We start from the raw sequence: 10,687 nt of genomic DNA, 5'->3' as shown, positions 1-10,687 counted from the left end.
AAACCCTCGGTGAGGTAGGGAGATATCTATCCCAGCATGTGAAGACAGACTCCGGCGGATTGAGTGGACGAGACCAACGGCAGGTCCAACGGTCAAGAAGGCGGTCTCTGCAAGCGTCGTGGAACGTGTAGAGCAGGACAAGACACAGAAGACGTCCTGGTCATCCACTGCGCCTAGTTCCATCTCCAGCCGTCTAGACTCTGTCTTGCCACTGGATCCAGATGGGAATTGGGAAGAGAGAGTGAGGCTGACGCTGCGCAACTCTCCCTCACTTAAATCCAAATCACGCGCTAGTCTTGACACCATCATAATGGTGTCAAGGTCCTCATCGACGTCGACGATGGACGAACACTCACAATGCCAGCTGTAAAATCGGGGTTCAATTTCCATTGTTACCTGTAAGGAGTTTCTCCCTGGGATTCCTCCGGGTGCTCCAGTTTCTTCCTACATTCCAAAGCCAGACAATTAGGCCGTGGGTATACCAGATGCATGGTTGCCCAGTACAATCCTTGCTGAATTGATTTGATGCAAATGACACACGCAACTGTATGTTTTGATGTACATGTGATGAATACAGTTAATCTTTAATCTTTTAAATGTCATAATTGTACCCACAAATTGAAAAAAGGGGTGAAATGAAACAGCAGGAAAACTATGCTGTAATTGTGCAAGATTTTGGTAAAATACTTCCAGGTGAATTGGTTTCCCTACTGAGGGAAAATCAACTTGGCTAGTGAGAATAAAGTTCCAATACATTATCACCTAGGCTCAGGGTTATATTATGAAGAGAGATTGAGATAGACCTATCTAGTCTGTAGTTGTGAAGAATGAGAAGTCATCTCAACCTAATATGTAAGATTCAAAGATAGGTCACAGGGAAGGTCACTTGTCTTGCGAGTCTAACACCAGGGATGCGTTCTCTGGGTGAAGAACTCAGGACTAAGAAAAACCTTCTTCACTCAGAGGATTAAGTATTGTTAGATTTTCCACCATTGTTGAGTAACATTGGTTGAGGACAACAATAATGGTTGGTTATGGCCATCATCCCTTTGGATTGTGTGGCTGAAGCTCTGTGTGAGGAGCCCCTGAGTAAAGCAGGCACACTTTCTTTCTCAAGTAACACACACAGACTGCAGGAACTCAGCAAGTCATGCAACACTTCTGGAGGAGAATGAAGAGCAGAGTTTCTGGTGAGAACCCTTCATCGGGCCACTGTGTTCTCCTAAGTCTGAGTCTGTAGCGCTCGGAATGGACTTGTTGCAAAGGAAATGGTCCAGGCTGCCTGCAAAAATTTTATGTAATTTGAGGAAGTGGCCAGATCACATGACTTTGTTGTCCAATGGGATCACAAAGTAAACAGAAGCCAGCATGTTCTGTACCATTACAGATATAAATTAGTTAAATTGCTCTCAGCTGTAAGCCTGGATTTTATGATCAGAATTCACGCCAACACTGTACCTGCTCTAATTATAAATAATAAAATTGTTTTTAACCACTAGAATGGTGCCAGCACTGTTTTACATAGTGTAATTGCTGTGGATACCCCTTGCTCCCCATTCTCTCCACAAGATTATCCAAGACTTGGCAGGAATCACCATTCTTTCATTACCGCTGGCTCAGTATCCTGGGATTCCTTACACTACAGGGCCAAATGTGAGCAGATGGGACTGGCTCGCTAGAAACACAGTTGGCATGGACCAGTTGGGACAAAGAGCCTGGTTCTATGGATCTGATTCTACAACTCTGTAGTCTTATATTGTCACCACATAAGACGACCCACAACTGAGAGCATGGAAAAGATCAGGAGACTTGCAATGTTCACGTGTACAGTGAAATAGGTCATTTGTGTTAACAACCAACATGGCCACGGGCGTCAACATAACAATGCTCAGCAGAACAACACAGATCACAATAAAACAGATCAAAACAACAACCGCAAAACAACCCACCAATACAGTCCAGCCTCCGGCCTCTTTCCTCCAGCGGACTCGGATTCAGATTCAGACACAAACATGCTCAGGTGCATTCATAGCCCTTTGCCAAACATTAAGAACTACATTGACTCATATTTTCCTATCTTCTAAAATCAGGGATCCTGACCAATTTACATCTGCCATGCTGGTACAGCCAGCGGAGCTGCTGCCTCACAGATTCAGCATCGCAGGTTGTTTCCTGACTTCCAGTGCTGTCTGTCTGCAGCTTACATGTTCTCCCTATGGCCACGAATAGACCTGAATGGTGGAACCGAATGCTCCCAGTTTCCTCCCAAATCCCGAAGGAGTGCAGGTTGGTACGTTAATTGACCACTGGAAATTATCCCCTCCACCCCCATGTGTCGGTGAGGAATAGAAACTGGGGGGAGTGGAGGGAAATATGTTGGATGATCATTGGAGACTGTGGAGTGAAGGACTGATTTCTACGCTATAGGACTCAATAATTTTTTTTACATCTTCTGTGCTGTGCTGTGCTGTGCCGTAAATGTAAAATACATGTATACACTTAGGGACTAGGCAAAACAAAGGATCCTGGATATAAAACAGGGCTAAGGCACTTAATAAAAATTGCCACAGATACTTCCTTATCCAGAACATGGTAGGAATGTAGACTCACCACCACAAGGAAGAGATGAAGGGATTAACCCTGAACTATTTAAGGAGAAAGTAGCTTACCAACAAGGGAAGAATGAAATTTTCAGAGGTTAGTTAGACAGGTGGCAGGAGGATGGGCTCCCTCCCAGCATCTATGGACAGTGCAGTGGTGTAGGAGGTGGAGCCACTGCCTTATAGCACCAAAGACCCAGGTTCAATTCCAACCTCAGCTGCTGTCTGTGTGGTGTTTGCATGTTCTACCTGTGGCCATGTAGGTTTCCTCTGAATGCTGCAACTTCTCACATCCCAAAGACATGGGAAAGTCCCAAAGGGCAGCACGGCAGCATAACACTAATACAGCATCAACCATCACCAATTAGGGTTCAATCTCTGCATCTGCCTGTAAGGAGTTTGTACATTCTCTTCGTGACCACGTGGATTTCCTCTGAGTGCTCCGGTGTCCTCCCATAGGCTGGGGTTAGTGATCCCTGGGCAGGCTATGATAGTGTAGACACTAAGCATGGTGACACTTGTAGTCTGATTTGATTTGATGCAAATGACACATTTCACTATATGTTTTGCTGTTTTGAAATAAACTGTACAGTTAAAAATAATACTGAGAACATGAGCTGTAGAGTCCTTGAAAGTGAGTCTGTAGGTTCTGGAATCAGTTCAGTGTTGATGTGAGTGAAGTTCTCCCCTTGGTTCAGGAGCCTGATAGTTGAAGGTGATAACTGTTCCTGAACGTGGTGGTGGTTGCCTAACGCTCCTGTACCTCCTTCCCAATGGTGCTTTGTTGTGGCAGGGCTCCATGCAGATATGCTCAGTGGTGGGGACGGCTTTTCCTGGATGGACTGGGCTATACCCACCACTTTACAAAGACTTTTTCGTTCCTGGCCATTGGTGTGTCCATACCAGGGCGTGATGCAACCGGTCAGGATACTCTCCACTGTGCATCAATAGAAATTCGTCGAAGTTTTAGGTGACACGCCAAACTTCTAAGAAAGTAGAGGCACTGTGATGCCGGTTTGTGATGACACTTAATATTTTGGACAAAGGTAAATTCCTTCTTGCAGTCATAATGTAACTAGATGCTTGACACTGAATATTTCAATTCACAACAGTCCTGTAGAACCTACAATGGAACTTGACCCTGGTGTCTGCCCACCCTTTTCAGTAACAGCTTGGAAGGAGGTTACATTTAATACCATCCATTAAAAATGTCATCAGATTTTCAAGGACAAAGCACTGCATTCGTGCATTGCTAATTGGCTGACAGAAAGTGGGAACTGCAGTGAGTTGCTTCTAGTTGGCTTGTTCTTTCAGGATCTGCAGAAGCCTAATGTGACTATAGCTCAGCATTTAATACCATCATTCCCACAATCCTGACTGAGAAGTTACAGAACCTAGGCCTCTGTACCTCCTTCTGCAATTGGATCCTCAACTTCCTAACCGGAAGACCACAGTCTGTGCAGATTGGTGATAACATCCTTCTCACTGACGATCAACACTGGCGCACCTCAGGGGTGTGTGCTTAGCCCACTGCTCTACTCTCTATATACACCTGACTGTGCGGCTAAGCACAGCTCAAATACCATCTATAAATTCGCTGACAATACAAACATTGTTGGTAGAATCTCAGGTGGCGACAAGAGGGCGTACAGAAGTGAGATATGCCAACTAGTGGAGTGGTGCCACAGCAACAACCTGGCACTCAACGTCAGTAAGATGAAAGACCTGATTATGGACTTCAGGAAGGGCAAGATGAAGGAACACATATCAATCCTCATAGAGGGATCAGAAGTGGAGAGAGTGAGACTGAGCTGTATCTGCCACTTTACAAAGACTTTTTCATTCCTGGCCATTGGTGTGTCCATACCAGGCCATGATGCAACCAGTCAGGATACTGACACATGCTGGTGATAATAAACCTGATTCTGAAGGCATAGATACGGATTATCAATTTTTACCAGCTACAGTCATCTCTTCCTTGTTTCCCATATGATTCCAAAGTGGAGCTGCTGCCCTCTCCTGGAAGATGCAGGATTAGGTGAGAGAAAGAGGAAATGTGCTGAGATCAATACCCCTCCATCGAAACATACAGTGAAAGGTTTCGAAGTTTCATAGGTACATTTAATGTCAGAGAAATGTATACAGTATACATCCTGAAATGCTTTTTCTTCATTTGCATTAACTACAGCACACCTAAGGATTTGCTAGAGAACTCTACCACCAGATTGTTGAATGGACAATGAACACCACCTCAACACTTATTGCTCTATTTTTGAACTACTTATTTAATTTAATTTATATATATAGATTTCTTATAATTTTTGAAGTTATTGCACTGCACTGGTGTCGCAAAACAACAAAGTTCACAACATATGTCAGTGATATTAAACCTGATTGTGATTCCGAAGTGGCAGCATTCACTCCAGGACTAACATAACATGCCCACGATGTTCAGCAGAACAACACAACAAAATCACAAAAGCACCCTCCCACGGACCTCTACCCCAGGCCAGCCTGTACCTCAGTACATGTGACAATAATACAACAATTTCAATTCCAGATCTGGAATCTGCAGGAACGTACAGTCTTCTGGAAAGCAGTGTAGCTGTTAGAGTAACACTATTACACAGCAATCACCGATCGTGGTTCAATTCCCACTGCTACCCGTAAAGAGGTTGTAAATTCTACCCATGACCTCGTGGGTTTCCTCTGGGTGCTCCAGTTTCCTCCCACATTTCAAAAACGTACACTTAGAGTTAGTGAGCTGTTGGCACCAGAGGCAGGTGACACTTACAATCCTTGTTGATTTGGTTGAACACAAACCATACATTTCACTGTATGGTTTGAAGCTTCGATACACGTGACAAATAGAGCTAATAGAGCAGAAGTTCAGGAGAAGATGGTGACGCGACAACAGCGCGCGCGGCCTCTCCGGTGGTGATGTTTGTTATCTGTCAAGCAGGGGACCGTGCACAATCCTGATTTGATGGACACAGACGTGAGTGCATAGCGGAACATCTGGAAAACTTCTGAAATGCCCGCTTTGCTACCGCTGCTACTGTGTGGTAACCGGAAAATCTGGAGCTGAAGGCCTCGAGATCCTTGGCTTTGGGTGTTTCAGCGGCCGGGGAGAGGTCGAAGGCGCTCGGCAGAGGATGGCGCTCGGGAGGCTGTATCGGAGAGGCTGCTCGGAAGCTCAGAGTCTTCGGACGGATAGACTCAGGGTCGGCTGTGGTCGGCTGCTTCCAAGGCATCAGCAAGTTGACGGTGCCTGGAGGTTTATGGCAGGGAGTTTCTCCCTTTTGCCGCCTGCTATCGGGGACTTGGGAGTCTATCAACTTGGGACTTTGAGACTATTTTTTTTACTGTGCCCATGGTTTGTTCTTTATCAAATTATGGTATTCCTTTGCACTGCTATAACTATATGTTATAATTATGTGGTTCTGTCAGTGTTAGTCTTTGGTTTGTCCTGTTTTCTGTGATATCACTCCGGAGAAACATTGTATCATTTCTTAATGCATGTATGCATTTCTAAATGACAATAAAAGAGGACTGAGTGTTCTCATAATCTAATACTATAGGTCGGTAGGTTAATTGGATGCAGTGAGTTGCTCATGCTGTGCAGGTGGGTGGTAGAACTTGGTGAGAGAGGTGAACATGGGGAAATATAGAATGGAATGAATGCAGATGGTTGATGGTACAGCCTCAGAGAGCCTTGGAAATAGGCTTGGGCAGCATTTGTGGCAGGGTGGAAGAAAATTTTGAGATTTCAAATGGAAACCATACTAAGAGTGGACTAAGAGTGAAAAAGGAAAACGGCCAGTATGAAGAGAAGAGGCAAGTGAATCAGTTGAAGAGCTGTAACCACATAAGCACCAGAGGGCGGATCCTTCTGAGTTCCAGACACATAGGAAAGACAGGACATAGAAAAGGCTGTATAGATGATAGAGTCATAGAACACTACAGCACAGAAACAGTCCCTTTGGCCCATCAAGCCTATGCTGAACCATTAATCTGTTTAGTCCCATTGACCTGTGAAGTCATAGAACACTTCAGCACATAAACAGGCCATTTGGCCCATCTAGTGCATGCTGAACCATTAAGCTGCCTCTTCCCATCAATATGGTATGTCATAGAACTCTACAGCACAGAAACAGGCCCTTTGGCCCACCTAGTCTGTGCTGACCCATTAATTTGCCTGGACCCATTGACTTGTGGAGTCATACAACACTAAAGCACAGAAACAGGCCCTTTGGCCCATTCAGTACATGTTGATCCATTAATTTGCCTGGACCCATTGACCTGTAGACACCTAGAACACTACAGCACAGAAACAAACCCTTCCGCTGGATATATCTGGTAAATCCACATAATTATCTTGCTTGTAAAATTTGAGATGCATTTTCAATTCATCTGTTTAAGACTAAATATCATGGGCTTGTTAAAGAAATTCATAATGTTGTGTCGGATTCTGGTGAGCACTTTACAGAAAGGAATTGGAGGCTTTGGAGAGGATGCAGAAGAGGTTCTGCAGGGTGTTGCCTGGACTGGAGTATATTAGGTAGAAATTTGGACAGACTTGGATTATATTAGCAGGAGCACCAGAGGCTGAGGGGTGATGTGATAGAAGAATGTTTCTTTACGCACATATTAGTATGTGCCTAGTAAGTGGTAAGGTGTGGAAGCAGATAAGGTAACAACGTATAAGAGGCATTTAGACAGGCAAGAAATGGAGAGATGTAGACCACATACAGGCAGATTGGATTAATTTAAAGTGGCATCTAGTCAGCACTAGCGTCAGCGGCGTGCGCTTGCGCGGATGTTAAACACTTCATTCTGCTTTGAGTAAACAGTTTTTAAACAGCATCAGTTGCACATGTTTGTGTTCAAAATGCAGTGATTTTTGTCCCTGATAGTTGGCAAAACAGAAGTAATAAGACAACTCAGAACTGTTTTGCTCACTACGGTTTTGTTGTCTGTGGGAAGATGAATCTCAGCTGAATACTGTATACATACTTGATAATAAATGTACTTTGAACTTTTGAATCTTTGAATCTTCAAGCATTCAGGCTTGAAGATGCTAGAAATGAATGGAAATGAAAATGAAATGATTTCACTACTTCAACAAGTTAGAAACTACAAGAATCATCTTGAATGTTACAATGAAAAAGAAGCTTTGGAGGATGAAATCAATGAGTTGACTTTATTACTTACATCCTTCATATACATGAGGAGTAAAAATCTTTACGTTACGTCTCCGTCTAAATGTGCAATGTGCAATTATAGTAATTTATAATAAATATTATGTACAACAGGATAGTCAATATAATATAGAAATACAGTTGCGTCAGCATGAATTAATCAGTCTGATGGCCTGGTGGAAGAAGCTGTCCCGGAGCCTGGTGGTCCTGGCTTTTATGCTGCTGTACCGTTTCCCAGATGGTAGCAGCTGGAATAGATTGTGGTTGGGGTGACTCGGGTCCCCAATGATTCTTCGGGCTCTTTTTACACACCTGTCTTTGTAAATGTCCTGAATCGTGGGAAGCTCACATCTACAGATGTGCTGGGCTGTCTGCACCACTCTCTGCAGAGTCCTGTGATTGAGGGAGGTACAGTTCCCTTACCAGGCAGTGATGCAGCCAGTCAGGATGCTCTCAGTTGCCCCTGTAGAAAGTCCTTAGGATTTGGGGGCCCATACCAAACTTCTTCAACTGTCTGAGGTGAAAGAGACACTGTTGTGCTTTTTCAGCACACAGCTGGTGTGTACAGACCACGTGAGGTCCTCGGTGATGTTTATGCTGAGGAACTTGAAGCTGTTCACCCTCTCAACCCCAGATCCATTGATGTCAATAGGGGTTAGACCGTGTCCATCCCTCCTGTAATCCACAACCAGCTCCTTTGTTTTTGCGACATTGAGGGAGAGGTTGTTTTCTTGACACCACTGTGTCAGGGTGATGACTTCTTCTCCGTAGGCTGTCTTATTATTATTTGAGATAAGGCCAATCAATGTAGTGTCGTCAGCAAATTTAATTAGCAGATTGGAGCTGTGGGTGGAGACAGAGTCATGGGTATACAGAGGGTAAAGAAGGGGGCTTAGGACACAGCCCTGAGGGGCTCCTGTGTTGAAAAGCATTGTATGAAGGCAGCCTGTTATCTGCCCTAGGTTTTGATTTTGTTCATTTACAATCAAAAGAACATAGCCATGTACACTGGATGAATTCCTCCATCGATAACTATTAGGAACTAATACACAGTACTGTAGTAGTATTAACAGTGTTCTAACGTGTTCTGTATTTCATTTGAATACATACTTTGTTACTCAGTTTGTCTTTTTATACCTTTTTAACTATTTTCATGAAACTTGGGCTGATTGGAACAGCTGCTTAACTGAGCCAAGATGTACAGGTCCCAATGTGTCCCAAATAACCGGAATGCACTGTACTAAATTATTTTATTTCATGCTTTTACATCATCTTTATTCTGCATTCATGAATTCATATATTCATTTACAATTCATTCAAAATAGAAATGGAACTATTAAATCCAAAATGTTACATGTGATCAGAGCCATAGACTCATAGAGCGTTAAAGCTTGGAAACAGGACCTTCAGCCGTATAGTCCATACTTCTGTCACGTTCCATCTTTTAGAGTCATGCTTTAAGGACTGCCGTTCATTTTGTCAATAGTTAGTCAAATATTGCTCACCTTAGACTTTCAATTTTATTGCCAAGGCTTAAAATAGGTCTAATGTGAACAAGTACATATTTTAAATTCATGTATCTATGTTATTTCCTGTCTCTACTCCTTCTTTCCATTTCTCCCTTAATCTCTATTTTATTCTTTCTCTTCTTTCTTCCCTTATTGTCACTTTCTTTTTCTGTTTTCCTTTCTTTTGTAACTACTTGCTCATTTTCCTCTCCACATTTCTACTTCCCACACTCACTCCCTGCTCTCTCTCCCTCTGTTTGTCTGTCTCGGTACTCTTCCTTTCCTGTTCTCTCTTTCTGTTATTTTGCTTCCGTTCTCCTCAGGAAGGTAGGTAGGGGAGGGCTGCCCTTAAACGAAAGTGGATTTGAGGATTTTGAGGTGGAGCAGTGGGACTGGGATGAACATCCACACTCCTCCAGACCCAATAAAAATCTCCAATTAAAATCTAATCATTAATTATTGATTTGAGCTTCTAGTTTAAAAACCACTTGTTGCCTATTGTATGGCTGCTGCAGCTGACTGGGCTGTGGATAGTGAAAGTTCAGGTCTCAATAAAATGATGTCACAGTGTTGGAGACGTCACAAAACCCAATTAACACACTAAAGCTAAGAACCTTAGTAATAATATATGGCACTGTGAGCAGTTTTGGGCTCCTTTCTAAGAAAGGATGTGCTAGCATTGGAAAGAGTTTAGAGGAAGTTCATGAGAATGATCCTGGGAATGAAAGGGTTAATGTATGAGGAGCGTTTGATGGCTCTGGTCCTGTACTCACTGGAGTTTAGAAGAATAATGGGGGAATCCCACTGAAACCTATTGAATGTTGAAAGGCCTGGGTAGAGAGGATGTGGATGGGATGTTTCCTATAGTGCGGGGGTCTAGGAACAAGAGGGCACAGCCTCAGTACAGGATGTCCCTTTAGAACGGAGATGAGGAGGAAATTCTTTAGCCAGAGGGTGGTGAATCTGTGGAATTCATTGCCACAGAGAGCTGTGGAGGCCAAGTCATTGGGTGTATTTAAAGCGGAGTTTAATAGGTTCTAGATTAGTCAGGGCATCGAAGATTATGGGGAGAAGGCAGGAGAATGGGGTTGAAAGGAATAACAAATCAGCCTTAATAGAATGTCAGAACAGACTTGATGGGCTGAATGGCCTAATTCTGCTCCTATGTCTTACGGTCTGCTGCGCATGAAACTGCTGGACCCCAGCCAAATGGAACTGGCTGCAGCCTAACCGGGAACGTCGATAGGAACTACCCAGTTCCAACTTCCATCATCCCTCCCCTTTGGGAGATTCCATGAGAATTGTTCAATACTCCACAATCTCAATGAGAAAGATAACTAGATTTTCCAATAGAATAAAAAAGAAATTCACCTTTAAG

Source organism: Mobula birostris, chromosome 20, assembly GCF_030028105.1.
Source record: "Mobula birostris isolate sMobBir1 chromosome 20, sMobBir1.hap1, whole genome shotgun sequence".
In the NCBI taxonomy this organism is placed as follows: Eukaryota; Metazoa; Chordata; class Chondrichthyes; order Myliobatiformes; family Myliobatidae; genus Mobula; species Mobula birostris.
This window is presented reverse-complemented; position numbering follows the sequence as displayed.